Source organism: Danio aesculapii, chromosome 5, assembly GCF_903798145.1.
Source record: "Danio aesculapii chromosome 5, fDanAes4.1, whole genome shotgun sequence".
In the NCBI taxonomy this organism is placed as follows: domain Eukaryota; kingdom Metazoa; phylum Chordata; class Actinopteri; order Cypriniformes; family Danionidae; genus Danio; species Danio aesculapii.
Genome location: NC_079439.1, coordinates 49,324,790 through 49,342,449, shown reverse-complemented (window position 1 = coordinate 49,342,449; position 17,660 = coordinate 49,324,790). Strand labels below are relative to the sequence as shown.

At 34.6% G+C, this 17,660-nt stretch overlaps 1 protein-coding gene across 6 annotated transcripts in view; it reads right to left on the bottom strand.

The window, feature by feature from the left end:
- mef2cb (myocyte enhancer factor 2cb) overlaps window positions 1-17,247 on the bottom strand; it is a 130,223-nt gene extending 112,976 nt beyond the window's left edge. For 3 of the 6 annotated variants that reach the window (XM_056458393.1, XM_056458391.1, XM_056458392.1), the window contains exon 1: window positions 17,018-17,247. The gene's annotated coding sequence lies outside the window, so the exon portion shown is untranslated. The remainder of the gene's footprint in view (window positions 1-17,017) is intronic. The other 3 variants (XM_056458387.1, XM_056458390.1, XM_056458389.1) reach the window with 1 other exon arrangement.
- Between the last annotated feature and the right edge of the window lie 413 nt (window positions 17,248-17,660).

Genomic DNA, 17,660 nt, shown 5'->3' with positions numbered 1-17,660 from the left:
AAATGCCAACTGACCCAGCCGAGGCTCGAATCAGCGACCTTCTTGCTGTGAGGCAACAGCACTACCTACTGCACCACTGCGTCGCCACCCTTATAATTGTGTCGTGAATATTTTTTCTGGTCACTTTTTTTTTCAGTGGAATAAAGTGAATTTCTCAATTTAAAACGTCAATACTTTGTCAAATACATTTATAAGAGTGGCATTAATATTACATGAAAAAAATGACATTTTAATCACAAATTCAATTTATATCAATGTAGATAAGGTCAAAAAATGTTAATGGCAATGTTAAATTAAATTCATGACACAATTATAATAGCCTTGTGACTATCATGTTTATGATGGATTTATGACAAGTTATGTTGTCTCGGTAATGGCAAGTTGTCATGACAAATCAAAAACAGGTTTTATTGTATTTATATCAGGTTGTCATTAGAAAGACATCACAAAAATGTTACATTTGCATTTAAAATGACACAACTGAGCAAATGACACTTAAAGACATAAGCATGCATGTAATATAATTAATATTCATGAAATGTATAAAGGATTCATGGCAGTATTATGATATCCCCTTCAATTAAAGTATCACCTTTCATGCTTTTATGGAGTGTTGCTGTGTAAGTGCCTTTTGTTTGTTTCAATTAAACATTTTTAATAAATTTTTTTTTGTATGAGGGCTAAATATTTAAAGATAAGACATTTAAAATGCTGATAATTGAATTTTATTTTGGGTCAAGCCAAATTAGCTGTGCATGGTGTACTATATGAGCAGAACGAACCAAATTGAAAAGATGTCAGGGCAAAATGTTTTGTTTTCTTGTGAAGTCTAGATTAAATTGATTTTAATTTCTACCAGTCAGCTGATCTTGTATTTTGTATTGAAATTGTGTAATAAAGAGTCGTTGTGCTCTGTTACTGTTTTTTACACATTTCTTATAATTATGTTTTAACTGTGTGGTTTATTTATTGTGAATCTGTTTCTGTAATTTGTAGTAAAGAGCCATTTAAATCCCCCTCCCTCTCTCTGCCACCTTTAATTTCACCCGTTTCCTGTACGTTTCCCTGTTTTCTTTCCAAAACTTTGAAGTTTGAGATAGGCAGACAGATAGACACACTGACAGACAGGGAGAGGAAAACACACTTACAAACTGGGGTATTTATGCAGCGCAAAGTTATGTAAGAGTCTGGCTTTAGAAAGAAATGCTTTAAAGAGCTACAGAATGGCACTTTTAATTCTGCCTCAGTTCAGGGTGCAGTTAGGTCGCAAATGTTTTGTTTTTAACCATCATGTCCCATTGTTACATTTAAGGTCCTAAGGATTACAATATTAACTAATTTAATATTAAAATGTGTTTTAATGTATATTTTTAAAATTGCTTTAATAGTGAAATAATATTGAATTTAACAAAAAAAAAAGAAGAAGAAGAATACAAGGCAAGTGTGTATGTGTTTCCTAGTGATGGGTTGCAGGTGAAAGGGCATCCGCTGCATAAAACAAATGCTGGATAAGTAGGCAGTTCATTCCGCTGTGGCGACTCCAGATTAATAAAGGGATTAAGCCAAAAAGAAAATGAATGAACGAATGAATGAAAACAAGGCGGCACGGTGACTCAGTAGTTAACACTGTAACCTCACAGCAAGAAGGTCACTGGTTTGAGTCCAGGCTGGGCCAGTAGGCGTTTCTGTGTGGAGTGCATGTTCTCCCCGTCTTCTCGCGCGTTTCCTCCGGGTGCTCCGGTTTCCCCCGCAGTCTAAAGACATGCGCTATAGGTGAATTGAATAAACTAAGTTGGCCGTACTGTATGAGTGTGTGTGTGTGTGTGTGTGTGTGTGTGTGTGTGTGTGTGTGTGCGTGTGTGTGTGTGTGTGTGTGTGTTTCCCAGTACTAGGTTGCAGCTGCAAGGGCACTTGCTGCAAAAAACAAATGCCAGAATAGTTGGCGGTTCATGCTGTGGCAACCCCTGATAAATAAGGGACTAAGCCGAAGAAAAATAAATGAATGAATGAAAATAAAAATTACATACAATCCAATGCAATAATAGGATACCAATATTTCAAGAGCGTGTATACTGGTCAGAGCATCCTAAATTATTATTATTATTATTATTATTATTATTATTATTATTATTATTATTATTATTATTATTATTAATGTTTTAATACATTGACATGAAAAGTGTGTCAATATGCAAATGTTTTGTGTTACTCTGTGCCTAGCAATTTAAACACATGTTGTATGTTCAAGTCAACAACAACTATAAATATATATATATATTTTTTTTACCATAATTTACCATACCAGCCTAAATAATTTTTATTCAAACTATTAAACATGTCAATAAAATCACTTTTTTCAAACTTTTCAACATCAAATGTTGTTGGAGGAAAGACCACCTTCACATAATGCAATTTAAAACCACAATTAAATAAAGAAATAATAATAATAATAATAAAACTATTTTTTAATATTGGTTGATTCATCACAAAAAATATGTTTGATTTTTGTTCAAACTACTTTTTCAAACTATTTACTTGTTCAAACTATAAAAAATTTGCTGAAACAACACAATTCTTGAGTTTTGGGGGGAGAATTGAATTGTTTTATGTTCAATCCACTCAAATTTGTAAAAACTAATAAGTTAACTTAAGTTCTGTCATGCTGTCCCAACACAAACTGATTATTTGGAACCCAGCATTTTTACATTAAAAAAACACTGTAAAATATGCAGGATTCCCCACAATTTATTCAGGTTGTCCTTACACAAATTGATTAAGTTAGCTCAACAAATTTATGTGAACTGAAAATAAAACAAATGAGTCGTCCAACAAAAATCTGAAGAACAAGCAGCTATTTTTGAGTGAAGGTCCACCAAGCTTGATTTTTTTTCTTCTTCTCATTTTGGTACACACAGTATATTAAACAACTGAATATACTGCTGTTCCTAAACACAAAGTGAAACATTTTTTCCTTTATTTGATTTACTAAGAAGCCTTTTTGATTGTTTTGATGAAACATCTTGGATGGAATACAGTTTCAGTAAATGTCAATTGTTGATTTTATATTAGGTCAAGCCAAACTAGCAGTACACTGTAAAACGCAATAAGTTAAGGTAACACAAACCATTGAGAAAACTGATTGTAACAAACCATTTAAGTTCAAAAACTATTCCTAATGAGTACTGTGAACTTATTCCATGTGAATAAACAAAGCAACTTGAGCACAGTAAAACCCCAAACCCCCCAAAATTATGAAGAGAACTCAAACCAACTGAATACAGTAAAACTCAATAAGTTAAGGAAAAACCGTTTGAGGAAACTGATTGCTATACAAACCATTTGAGTTAAAAAAAAACTAATCTATATGAGTACTGTGAACTTACTCCATTTAAGTTGAAGTAACAAGGTATTTAATAATTTTTTTTACCTTCAAAACTCTTTTCAGAATTGAGTCAACTACACCAATTTTATTTGGTAAAGTTGGCTGGTGGGTTTTACAGTGTATATATGAGCAGGAAAAGATTGAACAGACGTCTGAGCAAAATGTTGTTGTTTTGTTTTCTGCCCTTGTAAAGTCTAGAGTTTTACTTGATTTTAATTTCTACAAGTCAGTAAATGAACTTCATTTGTTCCAATCGATGAAAGGTGTAACAAAGAAGCATTGTACTCTTGTTTTAATTTGTCATTTTGTGCTCGGTATTGTGTAAATGAGTTTTTTTTTTTTCGTATTTTTGTAATAAAGAGCTATAAAAATCTCTCCTTTTCTCTCAAATATTAAACAAATGAATATCAAATATTAAACAAATGAATATACTGTTAATCCTAAACACACCAGCCATCTAATATAACAGAAAAGAAGTTGAGCAAAACAGTTCTCAGTGGAAGCCGAGATCTCATCAGCTCTGACCCTTCAAAGTCCATATCCACAGCAGGCCATTTTACACACTGCTGCAACTTTCAACTGATCTCAAAGTAATAATAAAAAAAACCCCGGCAACTTTAACTTTCCAAGCACGCGAACCTAAGAAACTTCTGAAAGTGCATAACTGATGCAATCATCCCGGTTTGAGCCCTCTCTTCATTGCATTTAAATAGCACCTGAGCACGCTAACGCTATTGTGGTTGGAAGGAAACCAGTAGTGAAGTGTTGACTCGTGTGGGGACAAATTCGGTAATTTGCATGTTCTGTTGGGCAAACAGCGCGTGAACGCTACACCTTTGATTCATTATAAATGAACCACAAGCAGCACAACACGGTTAAGCCTTTGTGTAGAAAGCTGCTGCTCTGGTTTCAGTATTAAAGCTGTGTGCTGGAAAAAGCCACCCCAGTTCCAGTTACCCCGCGCTCTATACTGAAGTTTGGATCTCCCCTGTCAATACACCTGTATACGCTGTCCCACTTGCTAATGGAGGCCTAAATAGGAGTTTTTCAAATGACAGTAAAAGTTGAAAACTATATTTGTTTTAGTTCTGAGCATAATAGGGCTGTGCACAGCTCTCCTCATTGAGTGAAATGTGTAAGTGCAATACATATCTCTGCCAGCAGGGGCACACGAAAGCTTTATTACAGACCAGCAAAAACTGTCCATCACAGTTAAAAATACTAGTGATACTAAAAAAAGGCTAAATAATAAAATAGTTTAATATGAAAGCTGATTGCAGCAGTGTGCATGATTTTAATAATCAAAGTTTATTGTAATATGTTTCTCTGGATTGACCGGATCTTTTATGTTTGGGATTGAGTAAAATGTTTGTTTTGTTCTGTAAGGGTCTGACAGCATTTCTTCTAAATTCTGAATTAAAAGTTTGTCATTACATTTTTTTAATGAACATATTTTAATGTATTTTGACTGATAATCAGGGTTATTCCACCAAATATTAGTTTCTTAAAGTAAAACAACTGGCATTATATTGTCAAAAAAACAACAACAAAAAAAAAAAAAACACATAATATTTATGTTTAAAATAAGTCTAATGTTTAATTAATTAAATGTTTTATTTTAAATTTGGAAGAAATGTTTACAGAATAAAACAAAAATAGCATTTTACTTAAACACAGCACCTAAATAAAAAAAACACAGCAATAAATAAATAAATAAATAAATAAATAAATAAATAAATAAATAAATAAATAAATAAATAAATAAATAAATAAATAAATAAATAAATAAATAAATAAATATTCCTTACATTTATATAGCGCTTTTCTAGACACTCAAAGCGCTTTTACACATTGGGGTGATTTCCTCATCTACCACCATTGTGTAGCACCCACCTGGATGATGTGACGGCAGACATATTGCATCAGACCGCACACCACGAAGCCAATTATGATATGGGGATGGTTAGAAGGCCATGATGAACAAAGGCCAGTGGGCAAATTTGGCCAAGATGCTAGGCTTAACCCCCTACTCTTTTCAAAGGACATCCTGAGATTTTTCACAGGACCTCAGTTTAACATCTCATCCGAAAGATGGTGCTCACTGAGCAGTATAGTGTTCCCTTCACTATACTGGGGCATTAGGACCCACACAGACCGCAGGATGAGTGCCCCCTGCTGGCCTCACTAACATCACTTCTGGCAGCAACTGAGCTTTATCATGTGGTTTCCCATCCAGGTACTGACCGTGTGCAGCCCTGCTCACCATGAGCGACCATGTAAGGGGTTGCAGAGAGCTAGCTGCCAGCAATGAATAAATGTTTTATTTTAAATTTGGAAGAAATGTATAGAACAAAACAAAAATTATAATTTACTAAAACACAGTATCTAAATAAAAACACAGCAATAAAAAAAATAATAATAATAAAAAAAAAAATAATAAAATAAATAAATAAATAAATAAATAAATAAATAAATATTTTATTTTAAATTTGGAAGAAATGTTTACAGAGTAAAACAAAAATGATAATTTACTTAAACACATAGCATTTAGTATATTTTACCCTTTAGCTCAAAGTTGTCTTTGTCTGTCAAAGGCTGCATAAATATATAAATACATACTCAAAAAAAAAATCTTACACTAATGATTTTTCCTCCTTTGAAAGGTGGAAACTAAGTCACTCATAACCTCTACGAAACTTGCACAGTTATTTCATTGTTTCAACATGGAGTTTTTTTTTTCACAACGGTGGCACTAAAAAAGATGCCAGCATCACATTTTTCTGTCTCCAGGCTTAGAGTGCCAACCGGTGTTTCCTGAGCTTGTGCAGGAGTCGAGTCCTAACAGATGGTGGGCATTATGGACAGGCAATGGAAATTTTACCTATATTTTCTTATTTTTATTCCAAACTGCTCATATAATAACTGCTATACCAGACAGTGTTGATTATCTGTACAGGGGGTGCATGGTTACGTACATGTATAAGTATGTCTGATTTTTTTTCTTTTTTTGCAAAATGTTTTTGTCTTAAAAACTCTTATTAGACATCGTATGCAGTTTTACTCTCTTTCATCTTTATCTGTTTTTCCTCTCTTTTTCCAGCATGTTGAAATTGCTACCCTGCTACAGTCATGCACATTTCAGGTGGTAAAGAAACTCGTATTATTAACTCTCTTGTCAGAGTGGTCACAAAAAAGGTAAAAAAACAAAAACAAAAACAAAAACAAAAACAAAACAGAATAAAAAACTTGGTCCGCTTGACTTAAGATTTGATTTGAGGATTTAGAGACTCTCTTTTATGTCACATTAGGGCTTTCTTAGGGTTGCACAACAAAAACATAAAAAAAAAATAAATAAATAAAAAAAATAAATAATAATAATAATAATAATAATAATAATAATAATAATAATAATAATAATAATAATAATAATAAAATCACCCAAAAAGTTAAACTGTCTCATGTTAGAACACATTAAAATATACTTTATTTATTTTTCAGCATCATTACAATATTATTATAATATTCTGATTTGTATTCAATACTTTTTTTATATTATCAATGTGACCCTAACTTTTTAACGGGTATATGTAAAGATTTAATTGAATAATCCATTCCAATTTTTTTTTTTTAAACAGTAATATATATTTACAGGTATAGACATCTTTGAATGTGGTAACCTATTAATAATCACTAAACGTATACAGACTTCATATTCTGGACATTAGTTTAAGTCATTATTCTCAGAATATCTTGTTTTGTATCTTGTTTATCTTCAGATTTATTTTAATAGAAAATAACTGTTAATAATTATATGTTTAAGAAAAAAAAAGTCAGATTTTCGGACATCTGGGTTATACATATTTAGAGCAAGGTTTATTTTTTGCTAAATTTCCATAGAGTTATAGCAAGAACTTTGCTATTTTGCAATTGTGCAAACAACTTACATGTAGTTTGCTTGTAGAGTTTTGTTCATTTTACACTACTTAGATGGCCACAAGTTGGCAAAACTAAACTAGACTGTTGTTTCACAGTCATAGTATGGTAAAGCATATTATTTGGGCTGTGCATCATTTTTTTATTAGCAGCCAAAGGGACAGATTTACCAACAGTTTGCATTGGCATTAAAACAGCACTGTCGGTATTTCCTAAACACATGCAGTCAAAAATTAGAATCACCTTACTAAATATGCATTTGTAAGAGTTTCATGGTCAGATGTACATTTTTATGAGAGTAAAGTATTTAAAGGAATCACAAAACATGTTTGCTATCATTTTCACTCATCAAATTATGAGTATCTGTGTCATTATTAAACACATAAAATATCCTGTCTTAAAAGTTGCACTTGAAACGACTGCAGCTGGACCAGGAGGCACAGCAGAGAACGGAGAGAACTTAGTATGAGGTAGAAGTTTTTTCTACACATATTCATTTGGAATTCTAGAGGCAAGGGCGTAGGTTTGCACTTGCCATTGGTGGGGACGGGTGAATACAATATATATATATATATATATATATATATATATATATATATATATATATATATATATATATATATATATATATATATATATATATTTATATATAATATAAATATTAAATATTTAACTGCTATTAAAATATATTATTAATTAATCAATCCTTTCCTTATTAAGTTAAATTAAATAGTCAGTCCCGTAGCCAAGAGGGGTTCAGGTGGTTTTAAAGACCAAATGTTGTATTATTATTATTATGTTTGAATTTTTCTTTTTCAAATGGCCAAATTCTGACTGAGGAAAGTTGAATGTGCTGGCGAGTTTGTTATTTGCCTATAGGCTTCAGTTTTTAATTTAAGACAAGTTTTAACAGATTAAAAAAATAATAATTTAATGATTGATGATAATAAATTTGTATGTTAAATATAAGTATTTTTTTTGTATTTCTTTATTATAAATTTTCTTTATATATAAAACTGTAATATAAAACTTACTATTTAAATGCACATGCCTGATAGTGTAATGTCTGATAGTGTAATGTTAAAAGAACATTTATTAATTGATAAAGAGAGAGTTTAATAAAGACTTCTGTTTATTTTAGCCAAAATGCAAATTAAACATGTCTCATTTATCAGTTTTGATAAAGGATGGAGCACAGGCTGTAGTTTTTTCTGACAAATTGTTTCAAATTGGACATGCTACTCTGAGAGATTAAGAGAACTGGCAGGTATCATATAGTTTTACACGCAGTTCTTTATTCTGCAGTTAGTTTTCAGTGCATATTATGCACAGACTATATCAGTCTGCTATAACGATAGACTGTGCATTAAAGTGGAAAAAAACATGAACATTAACAGCAATATGATGGACTCATTTAGTAGCGAACTAGAGTTTATGTGACTTACACTTTTCATTGAAAAAAGCTCCTTATGTCCACCTTTTTTTGCTGCCGCCATTCTCACGTGGTTGTGTCATATACCCCACACACCTTCTTGCACAGGAAATTCACCTGCACAATTTTGGCGCTCACTGTTTGTATCTTAAGCAGCTACAGCCTCTCACGTGACAGCAGGGACCCGAGGAGAGAATGTGATTTAACCCTTTCTACATGTCTAGTTTAATATTGACAGCGAGATTTTTTTAAGTGAATTAAATTATTGGTGGGTACATTTTAATAGTTGGCAGAAATTGGTGGGCACGCGTCCCCTCCGTCCACCCTAAATCTACGCCCCTGTCTAGAGCAACACATTGTCTGAACATATTCTCTACTAAAAATGTTATTTTTAATGTGCTTCAGGAATTAAAAGACAACTTGGAACAAACATCTATGGTGAGTCATGTAATACTAGCACAATTTCATTAGAGAATCTGTGATCTGTTCTTCAAAATTTACATCTCATATTAAAACACTCATCTACACAAATTTCTGTTCATAATGTTAGCTGCATATGTCAAATAACTACATTTCTTTTCGACACCATGAATATTGATTATTTAATTTGAGCTGTGATTATTGCATTGGTCAATATATAAATTAGATGTAATGTCTTTATTGTTTAATTAGCACATTGTCTGTATATCCTCCTCAGAAATTTCGGAGTTGTTTTGGAGCTCAGCTCTCCTGCAAAGTTGCCCTATTTGGTAAATCTGGCCTAAAATGTTCTAATTGCGCATTAAATAAACTCATTTTGCACTACTTTTTTGTCCAGCATCAACATTACATTTGGCAGTGTTTCCATTGTCAGAAAAATACAAAAAAAGAAAGAGATGGGACAAACTACTTAAGACAGTAAAAACGATAGATAACACAATGATGAGTGCATGTGTGAAGATTTAATACCCACAAATGTAAATAAAATTAATCAAAGACAAATGTATTGCTCATTACTCTTTGGAAACATTTTGTGCTGGCTGTCAAATGGAGTTTACTTTGTAAGGATGTGAATTTTACTGCAAGTGCCATCATGTACACTGGGCTAATACTTTACAATAACAGTACATAAATTATAATCATAAACTAACTTTAACTACAACATGAATTACATGAGTTCATGTGTGAATAACGGCCACCTTAATTACTTGTTAGTACATGATTGTGCGTTAATTAATGTATTAGTTTACGCTTAATTTAACCATCATGAACTCATGAAATGTTTATGTATAATATCATGACTTTACTTGAAGGGCCACATCATCATTAACTCATTCTTAACTACTCATGAACTCCTTACGCACATCTGTCTAGTGTGTTTACACTGAATATCAATAGAAATATTTTCTGTTGACATTAACATGAACACTTTAAACACAGGGGTTCATGAGTAATTTAGGATGAGTTAATGGTGAAGTCCCCCTCCAAGTAAAGTCACGATATAATTATACATTAACAGCTCAGGAGTTCATGTTGGTTACATTTAGTTTAGTGCGTCAGATCTTCAGTAAACAGAAGAGAAGGAAAGCACCAGGGCCAGATGGTGTCTCACCAGCCTGTTTGAGAACCTGCGCTGACCAGCTGGCTCCCATTTTCTCCCATATCTTCAATAGATCACTGGAACAGCGCAAAGTTCCATCCTGCTTTAAGCGCTCCACCATCATCCCAATCCCAAAGAAGCCAAAGATCACAGGACTCAATGACTACAGACCTGTGGCCTTAACATCTGTGGCCATGAAGTCATTCGAAAGACTGGTGCTAGCATATCTGAAGGACATCACTGGACCCCTGCTGGACCCCCTGCAGTTCGCCTATAGAGCAAACCGGTCTGTGGATGATGCAGTCAACATGGGACTGCATTATACCCTACAACATCTGGACAAACCAGGGAACTACGCAAGGATTCTGTTTGTGGACTTCAGTTCTGCATTTAACACCATCGTCCCATCACTGCTTGAGTACAAACTGGCCCAGCTCTCTGTTCCTAGCTCTGTCTGTCAATGGATCACCAGCTTTCTGACAGATAGACAACAGCTAGTCAGAATGGGCAAAATCACATCCGACAGCCGCACCATCAGCACTGGTGCCCCCCAGGGATGTGTTCTTTCTCCACTGCTCTTCTCCTTGTACACCAACGACTGCACTGCAAAAGACCCCTCCATCAAACTCATTAAGTTTGCAGACGACACTACTGTTATCGGCCTCATCCAGAACGATGACGAGTCTGCATACAGACAGGAGGTGGAGCGGCTGGCGTTATGGTGCAGATACAACAACCTGGAGCTGAACACGCTCAAAACAGTGGAGATGATAGTGGACTTCAGGAGAAACCCCCCTGCACTCCCCCCACTCACCATCATGAACAGCACTGTGGCTGCAGTAGAGTCATTCAGGTTCCTGGGCACCACCATCTCTCAGGATCTGAAGTGGGACATTCATATAGACTCTATTGTGAAGAAAGCCCAGCAGAGACTGTACTTCCTTCGTCAGCTGAGGAAGTTCAACCTGCCACAGGAGCTGCTCGTACAGTTCTACTCAGCTGTCATCCAATCCATCCTCTGCACTTCAATCACCGTCTGGTTCGGCTCAGCTGCCAAAACTGACCTCCGTAGACTACAGCGAATAGTCCGGACTGCTGAACGAATCACTGGCACAACCCTTCCTACACTTCAAGAACTGTACTCTTCCAGAGTGAGTAAAAGGGCTCGCAAAATCACTCTGGACGCCTCACACCCAGCACACTACCTGTTTGAACTGTTACCGTCTGGTCGGCGCTTCAGAGCACCGAGCACAAAAACAGCCAGACACAGGAAAAGTTTCTTTCCTCAGGCTGTCTACCTTATGAACAGTTAAATATTCCCCTACTGTGCAATAAATATGTGCAATACTTTCTCATACGCACTTGTACACAGCACCTTATATCAATATACAATGCAATACTTTCTACATTCGCACTTGTACACAGCACCTTGTAACCCGCATATTTATAACAATCTGTACATACAACTCAACATCCAGGTTTCTTCACTAACCGCATCTGTTTAATGTTCATCATTTTTTATTATTATTATTTTATTTTTTCAGATTATTTTGTGTTGTCACATGTCACTTTATGTACACTGGAAGCTTCTGTAGCCAAAACAAATTCCTTGTGTGTGTGAAGCACACTTGGCAATAAAACCGATTCTGATTCTGATTCTGATTAAACTTAAATGTTAATTAATGCATTAATTAACAACATATGCTAACAAGTAATTAAGGTAGCTGTAATTCACACATGAACTCATGTAAATCATATTTTAGTTAAAGTTAGTTCATGATTAGCACATACATTAACTCATCATTAGTTCATAATAAAGTAATGTTTAATTTATTGCATCATTATTCATGTACTGTTATTGTAAAGTCTTACCATACGCTGGTTTTGTGATCCAGGGTTGAAAATCTATTTGCATATTTGACATGTTTTTTGATGTGTTTTTGATGTCAATATGACATCAAGTTGCTCACTGGGGTGTGCAAAGACATATTATTGCTTATAAGTTGTAAAGCAAAATGTCTTAAATATTGTACAAAGACGAATCTTTCTAGCGTGCTCAAGTCAAGGGTCTTTTTTGGACCAATCTATCAATCGAAGTATACTTTAAGCTAAAACTTTAATATGGTTTCAGTATTTTGAGCCACTTTATACAAGTCATATCCTGAAATGCTCAGATCTCAAATTCACATTATATTAATACGGAAATTGACTAATTTACAACTTAGACAAAGTGAAACGTCAAAGGATTTTAACAAGTCAGAAAGCCGCCCTCACAGACATTTCACACTGGAGAATATGGAAGTGGTGAAGAGTGATTCTGGTGTACACAAACCCGCGCAGTGCTGCTCTGCTGAACGGCTGCCGCCTAAACCTCTTTGTGCCTGCAATAGCACCCCAGACTCATTCTTATTCAAACAAGATGAGACTGGAGGCAGGCAACAGAGATTAGCCTGAGATCAAAAGGCGGTGAAGCACTCGTGTTTTGTAGATTCAGACGGGTCCCATCCAGCATGTAAGATCCACGGAGCAGCGTCGCGCCGATGCCACCCTCTCCAAGGGACAGAGAGCAGTAAGAAGAGCAAAAAGAGAGAAAGAGAATAAAGAAACGACATGCGGCCAAGACTACAGCTCCACTGTGAAAATACTGGAATTAGATTAGGAAAAAAAAAAATCAGAAAGAAGAAAGAAAAAAGTAAGCCATCACTGTGAGCAATTATAATGGATAATTCTCTCTTCTTTTTCAATGCTGGAGAGATGAAAAGGTTTCCATGTGTTTAATGTGTTGAGAATTTGTTTTAAATATGAAGTACTCCTCAGTCGGACAGTAATATGGAAGCATGTAACCTAAGAACATAGCATCTGGATCTGCAATATGCAACATAATGATGGTAACTACTGCGACGCCTGCGTGCCAACTGCGATTAATATAAATAAACGTGGGGGGTTCATTTCTCAGCACCGTATATGTTTGGTAGCTTAATAGAGGCTTTAGCGCACAAACAGGTCTGTCTTTGTAATGCCCTTAACGCAGAGTAGTGCTAGCCCTTCGGTTCTTAGTTAAAATCAGATCACTTACGCTTTTAGATGCTGTGATAAATATGAGGGAAAGCAAACAAGGCTGACTGCCATATTTCTGTAATTTCCGGTTAATCTGGGGCTATTACAGAATTTAGAAATAATATGGGAGCCTGTGGGAGCTTGGAGAAGAGGACTAGCACACACACACACACACACACACACACAGAAACAGATAGACAGACAAACCGTATCCTGACATAGCCACTGGCGAATAGACAGAGAAGGGTTCAAAAAGAAAAAGGGTGCCTCCTCTACAAAGTGCACCACCTTTGCTGCGAGAAAACAACGCTTTTTCCCAACCACAATTCAGATCAAAGATTTTTATTTATTTATTTATTTTGGCAGCGAGAAAGTTTTTCAAATGACAAACATGGGAGCTTTGGTAAACTGGGTCAGAGCTGCCTTGCTTGTGTCTCCATGGGGTGGGTTGGTGGGGGGTGCCGAATGTCACACCCCGAACACCCAGGAAGAGAGGGATTAGATGGCAGAAAGCTTGTAAGGGATGCTTTCTTAAAAATATGCTGCCTCAGAAATATTGTTCTCAGAATGCAAATAAAGTGCGCTAGAGGAAGCAGATTGAATCCCGATTTTATTCTCAAAGGACTAAGCTGATGTCAAAACTAAGCATATATTTCTGAGACTTAACAAGTATTGTAAATATTGAAAGTAAATTGAGTTGAGAGAATGTGTGAAATTAAATGTAAATATTAGATTTTATATCTTTATTTCTAAATAACCATATCCAAATTAATTGTGCAGTTTTGAAAAGATTGGATGAAAGTATGGGTCAAAGACAATTGTTTACCAAAAATACTTATGCTGGCGTCAATAGCCTAGTGGTTGAGTGCACCAACATATAGCACCATTGTGATCACGGTGACATGAGTTCAATTCCTGGCTCTAGGTCCTTCCTCTCTCTGCTCCCAATACTTTCCTGTCTGTAACCTCCACTATCCTATCCAAATTAAAGGTGAAAAAACAATTATATATATATTAAAAAACTTATACTCTACATATAAAGCATAATACAGTAAATCTGACTAAAAGTTCCACTTTAATGTCTTAAATAAAATGTCAAACTTTGGGTGAAATTACATTACAATCAATGTACTGTTGTTGAGTTGTTAGACCTCTGTTAATTTTTCCCCCAATTTCGTTTTAACGGAGAGAAGATTTTTTTCAACACATTTCTAAACATAATAGTTTTAATAACTCATTTCTAATAACTGATGTATTTTATTATTGCCATGGACAGTAAATCATATTTTACTAGATATTTTTCAAGTCACTTCTATACAGCTTAAAATGACATTTAAAGGCTTCACTAGGTTAATTAGATTAACTAGGCAGGTTAGGGTAATTAGGCAAGTTATTGTATAACGATGGTTTGTTCTGTAGACTATCAAAAAAAAATCATTCTTAAAGGGGCTATTAGGGGCTAATAGTTTTGACCTTAAAATTGTTTTTAAAAATTAAATACAGCTTTTATTCTAGCTGAAATAAAACAAATAAGTCTTTCATTTAAATATGAATAAAGTCTTAAATATTATCAGACATACTGTGAAAATTTCCTTGTTCTGTTAAACATAATTTGGGAAATATTTCAAAAAGAAATAAAATTAAAAGGGGGGGCTAATAATTCTGAATCCAACTGTATAAATGAAAAAATAAATTGATTTAAAAAAAATTTGTGACCACTTGTCAATTTACTGCTTCTATGTATTTAATAGGTATGGATTTGATGGAAATGTTACATAGCATTTCTACCTAAAGTAAATAATAAATATCTTTAAATATCAAAATGTTGTGATGTAGAACCCTTTTCAGAAAATGTTTTCAAGAGGGGAATTTAGGCTTATTCCAAATAAAAGAAAGATTTCTTAACTTGCCTGAAATCAAAACATTGATACTGTGTTGTCTAAAAAACCGAATGTAAACATGCACTGTAAAATTGTTTAAACCAGTACAACAACAACAACAACAACAAAACATATTCCTTATTTTCTTTCGCTTTTTCTTGTTCACTCAACTTTTGAAAACATCAGTTGCACTGACCTAAAATGATTTGTCAGTAATACAAAAAAAACAAACAAAAAAAACATTTGATTGGGTTAATATAAGAGTATTAGTTTTTCTAGAGAGGTGAACTACTCTGTAACAAAGCTTTTTAAGTTGTGCCAACTGAACATTTTTTTGTCCGCAGAACTGGAATGGCTGAAGTCGAGTGGACAAAGAAAGTAAAAAATAATAATGAATTAACTCATAACCCTTATTTCCTTTCATTTTTTCTTGTGGTCTCAACTTTTGAAAACATCAGCTGTACTGACCTAAAACGTCTGAAGTTAAGTCAACAACAAAAATCTTTTGGAATTTAATACTAAGAAATAATACATTATCAGAACAAACATATTTTAATAATAAAAAAAAAACAGAGACAAATGTTATAAAAACATTTATTAGAGACAAAATTAGAAACAGGACAGAAGGCAAAACAACAATAACGGTAAGCAAGACAAGGATCAAACAGGAAAAAACACTTTGTAATGCTTTACAGGTAAAAACAAGACTCAGCAAAGAGTGCGTGAATGAGGTGTATTTACAGTCCTAGTAATCAGTCCATCATGAGCTTCCAGCTGTGTGTGTGTAATCAGGAGAAATCAGAAACTGGTTCCTCTGTTTGAATTATAGTTTGAGCATTTGATTTGTCATAAGTATTACAGGATTTTTCTGAGTTGATCATGAAAATTAAATATCAAATACAATTGATTTGATGCATTACAAATGCATTTTGATTGATTTAGGCATTTGAAGAAATTAAGAAATATTTACATGCTAAATAGAGTTGAGCAGACATTTTTATAGATTTTTGCCAAACCAAAAAAAAAAAAAATTTCAAGTTGGATTTCATACAGTGTGTCTGAAAACATGGCATGTCTCATATTGTGAATGTTATATAATTATAAAAGACTTCTGTTGTCTTTGGTTTTAAACACTCCCCACAGGTTCCTTGAGTTCTCGTGTGTAAACTTTTCAAGCCGTTCAGACCTCTTCTGCTAGTGTAAGCTCACCAATTCCCCTGTTGTTTCAGACTTAAACTAGCAATGTCAAACTTGTACTAAGGCCAGGGTGATACAAATTGATATTGATTCTGTCGTGGCAGCGAGCGCAGGAGCAGGGAGAATCTACTCTGTGCTGAGACTACAAGCTTTCCCCCATGCTTCATTTCAAACCAAGCAAATAGTTGTTGGATTCAATTACTCTAAACAGGAGTAATAATTAAGTCTGACGTTGAGGAATTAGAGCAACATAAAAGCACCAAATAATCTCAGGATTACAGAGTCCTTCTGTGTGTGCTCATACATATTGTAGACTACCTTACAGTAGCACAGCAGTTTAAGGATCACTACTAAATGTTTTGTCTGAGAAGTTTGAACACTTCAAAATGTTTAAATTGTTGAGTTTTATAGAAAGACAAATAAAAAAAGAAATCTCTTCCTTCAACACACCATGCTCAGCAACTGTGCAGTTCTAGATTTTTCCACAGACACACTTTTTTGCCTCATCACAAAAATGGGAAGGAGGAAGGGAAAAGAATGGAGAGGAAAAAACTCACCGGTGCCGATCTTGTGCTTCCCCAGGAAGTCACACCCTGCAGCTCCAGCTGTGGGCCAGGTTAATCAAACACTTACAAAGGTTTTAATTAATTAAACAAAACAAGAAAAGAAAGAAAACAAAAGAAATGTCCTGCATTAATAAAGCCAGACCAGCTGGCTTTGAAGAGAAACCCTAACTTGGGTTGTGTTGCCCCGCAAACGTTCTTGGATCTGAAAAGTGTGTTGTGCGTACACACAGAAATCAGACACTTGCTCTCTAAACGCACACCCCTATGAAAAAAGTAGCCCGTAAGATTTGTGGCACAAGTATTTGGCAGTGCCTGATCTCCACCTGTTCCCGTCTCTCCGGGCTCAGAGGTAAATTTAGGCTCGAGAGACATCAGTGACACCCAAACCTTTTGTCATTGCTGGAATTGCTGTCCCAACTGTCATCCAGAGCATCAAACAAACTGGGGCATGTCTTGCATAAGAGCATACATAAATGGTTACATGTATATCTATCTATTAGGGGTATAAAGGCACACCAGTTTGCACCAGTTTGAACCGAAAATGTTTGGTAGATGTCTTTAGATTTGGGACTAATGGTTACACTTGTTTTTGAGGGGCCCTGTTACAGTGTAACTTTTCATTTAACTCCTGAGT